At 44.6% G+C, this 3,430-nt stretch overlaps 1 non-coding gene across 1 annotated transcript; it reads right to left on the reverse strand.

Moving 5' to 3' along the window:
* Nucleotides 1–217: 217 nt before the first annotated feature.
* trnat-ugu (transfer RNA threonine (anticodon UGU)) lies at nucleotides 218–302 on the reverse strand. Its single transcript has one exon. It is a non-coding gene; the product is annotated as a tRNA-Thr (tRNA).
* Nucleotides 303–3,430: the final 3,128 nt, after the last annotated feature.

The raw sequence follows: 3,430 nt of genomic DNA on the forward strand, positions 1-3,430 counted from the left end.
ACGTGCTGTCTTATGTGTAAATTTCTCACTGATCTTTGCAAATAGGTTCAAACAAATCCACAATTTCTAATTGATGACAAATTAGTGTTTCCAATTGGAGCAACAGCTTTGGGTTAATCAGTGTCATAACATGCAGTGGAGGGAATTCTGATCAGTTTCGGGGCCAGTGATCTCCACAGGGAACCGATGAAATAAAATAAAGAATTTGCAGCGCAATCGCTGCGAGCAGGGTTCGAACCTGCGCAGGGAAACATTTATTGAATTTCACAAGTCCAACACCTTAACCACTCGGCCATCGCAGCTTCGCAAATGCAATCTTTCAACAGTGAAATGACCTGTGCAATCTATTAGACAACTGCCCTGCATAATATAAATGGAAGGAAGTTGTGTGACAGCTGTACAGAGGCCTGGTTAGGCCACTGTGTACAGTTCTGCGCACTACACCTTAGAAAGGATATATTGACCTGGGAGGGAGTGCGGTGCAGATTCACGAGTGTGTTACCAGGGCTCCAAGGGTTAGGCTAGGAGCAGAGATCACATAATCTAGGCTTGTATTCCCTGGAATATTGAAGATTAAGGGCAGAGATCATAGAAATACAGAAATTTACGCCAGAGAAGGAGGCCATTCGGCCCATCGTGTCTTTGCCGGATGAAAAAGAGATATTTTGCCTGATCCCACTTTCCAGCTCTGGGTCTGTAGCCCTGTAGGTTACAGCACTTCAAGTGCATGTCCATAGTGCTTTCTATTAATGTGATCGGTAGTGACTTCCAGATCCGCTCCACTCTCTGTGTGAAAATGGTTCTTGTCAACTCCTCTTCAATCATTTTACCAGTTACTTTAAATCTACGCCACTGATCATTGACATCTCTGCTAAGGGAAATAGGTCCTTCCTATCCAATTTATCTAGGCCCCTCAGAATTTTATGCACCTCAATTATGTCTCCCCTCCACCTCCTCTGCTCCAAAGATAACAACACAACCCTATCCAATCTTTAATTGCAGCTAAAATTTTCCAGTCCTGGCAAGATCCTAGTAAATCTCCTCTGTACCCTCTCTAGGGCAATAACATCTTTCCTGTACTGTGGTGACCAAAGCTGTCTGCAGTACTCTAGCTGTGGCCTAACTAGTGATTTATACTGTTCAAACATAACCACACTGTTCTTGAATTCTATGCCTTGGTAATAGAAACATAGAAACATAGAAGATAGGAGCAGGAGTAGGCCGTTCGGCCCCTCGAGCCTGCTCCACCATTCAATCCGATCATGGCTGATCATCCAAATTCAGTACCCGGTCCCTGCTTTCTCCCCATAACCGTTGATCCCTTTAGCCTTAAGAAATATATCCAACTCCTTCTTGAATATGTTTAATGAATTGGCCTCTACTGCCTTCTATGGTAGAGAATTCCACAGGTTCACCACTCTCTGGGTGAAGAAATTCCTCCTCATCTCTGTCCTAAATGGCTTACCCCTTATCCTTAGTCTGTGACCCCTGGTTCTGGATTCACCGACCATCGGGAACATCGTTCCTGCATCTAGTCTGTCCAGTCCTGTCAGAATTTTATACGATTCAATGAGATCCCCTCTCATTCTTCTAATCTCCAGTGAGCATAAGCCCAATCGACCCAATCTCTCCTCATACATCATTCCTGCCATCCCAGCTATCTGCCTGGTGAATCTTTGCAGAACTCCTTCCATGGCAAGAACATCCTTCCTCAGATAAGGCGGCCAAAACTGCACATAATACTCAAGATGTGGTCTCCCCAAGGCCCTGTGCAAGTGTAGCAATACAACATTGTTCCTGTACTCAAACCCTCTCGCTATGAAGGCCAACATACCATTTGCCTTCTTAACCACCTGCTGCCTAATAAGGGAAAATATTCCCTAGGACTTTTTAACCAATAATAAAAACAAACTGCTGTAAAAATTCAGCAGCTCATCTGAAATAAAAACAGAAAATGCTGGAAATATTCAGCAGGCAACCTGAAATAATTTCCAATACTTTTTGTTTTTATTTCAGATTCCAGCATCCGCACTCTTTTGCTATTGCCTCCTTAACCATCTTATCTACCTGCACTGTTACCTTCATGGACCTGTGGATATGCACTCCAATGTCCCTCTGTTCTTTTACGCTTCTCTATATCCTACCATTTATTGTGTATTCCTTTGTCCTGTTAGCCCTCTCCTAATGGATTACCTCTCACTTCTACGAATTGAATTCCATTTGCCACTTTTTTGCCCACCTGACCAATTCATTGATAATGTACTGCAGTCTGGAGCTTTCTTCCTCACTAAAAACCACACGGACAACATTTATATAACATCGGTAAACTTCTTAATCCTACATTGAATTCCAAATCTGTGATATATAACACAAAAAGCACGGGACCTAGTACTGAGCCCTCCCGAATCCCACTGAACAGCCTTCCGGTCAAAAAACACCCATCGAACACTACCCTTTGCTTCGAACTTGCCACATCCCTTGGATCCTTTGGGCGTTTACCTGCCTTACCCTCTGCCATGTGGGCAGACCCTGATATTTAGGATATTGAAGGTAATTGATAGATTAGACAGAGGGAAACGTTTTCCGCTGGGGCGAGGGATGGGGGGTGGGGGTGGGGGCTGGTGTGGGGACAGTGGGGGGTGGGGGCTGGTGTGGGGGGCAGTGGGGGGGGTGGGGGCTGGTGTGGGGGGCAGTGGGGGGGGTGGTAGAGTCTAGGTCAAGGGGAACAAACCTTAAAATAGGAACCAGGCCGTTCAAGAGAGAAATTAGGAAACATTTCTTCATACAAAGAAAGGTCGAACTATGGAACTCCCTCCCACAAAAGGCAGTTATTGCTGGATCATTTAATGACTGTATATCTGAGATCGATAGACTTTTGCTAGACCGGGGTATTAGGGGAAAATAATAGACTTGTTTAACAAAAATTGCTATTAATATAAGTATACTTTAAAAATGATGGCGAATGTGCCCCACCTGGTGGGTTAACAGGCACGGTGCATGTAAGCAGGTCTGCAGTGTAAGTAAAGGCGAGTGTGCACGGTGCGTGTTAGATCGTCTGCTTCTTTACAGAAAACTGAAGGCTGCCTGTGGTTCATCAATTCAGGAAGTTCCTAACCATCAGCTTTTTTGGACTGAATGATGCAAACGACTTGCTTGTCCCAGTACGAAAGTGATTCATTCTGTGTGTGTTTAAAAGTGATCAACTGTCAGTCCGGTTTCATTCAGTGTCTGTTTAAAAGGGATGTGCTGCCAGACCCGGATCATTCTGTGTCTGTTTAAAAGGGATGTGCTGTCAGTCCCGGATCACTCTGTGTCTGTTTAAAAGGGTTGCGCTGTCAGTTCTGGATCATTCTGTGTCTGTTTAAAAGGGATGTGCTGTCAGTCCCGGATCATTCTGTGTCTGTTTAAAAGGGATGTGCTGTCAGTCCCG

Source organism: Somniosus microcephalus, unplaced genomic scaffold (genome assembly GCF_052327205.1).
Source record: "Somniosus microcephalus isolate GS21.2 unplaced genomic scaffold, FLI_Smic_1.0 unresolved_chr8, whole genome shotgun sequence".
NCBI classification, from domain to species: domain Eukaryota; kingdom Metazoa; phylum Chordata; class Chondrichthyes; order Squaliformes; family Somniosidae; genus Somniosus; species Somniosus microcephalus.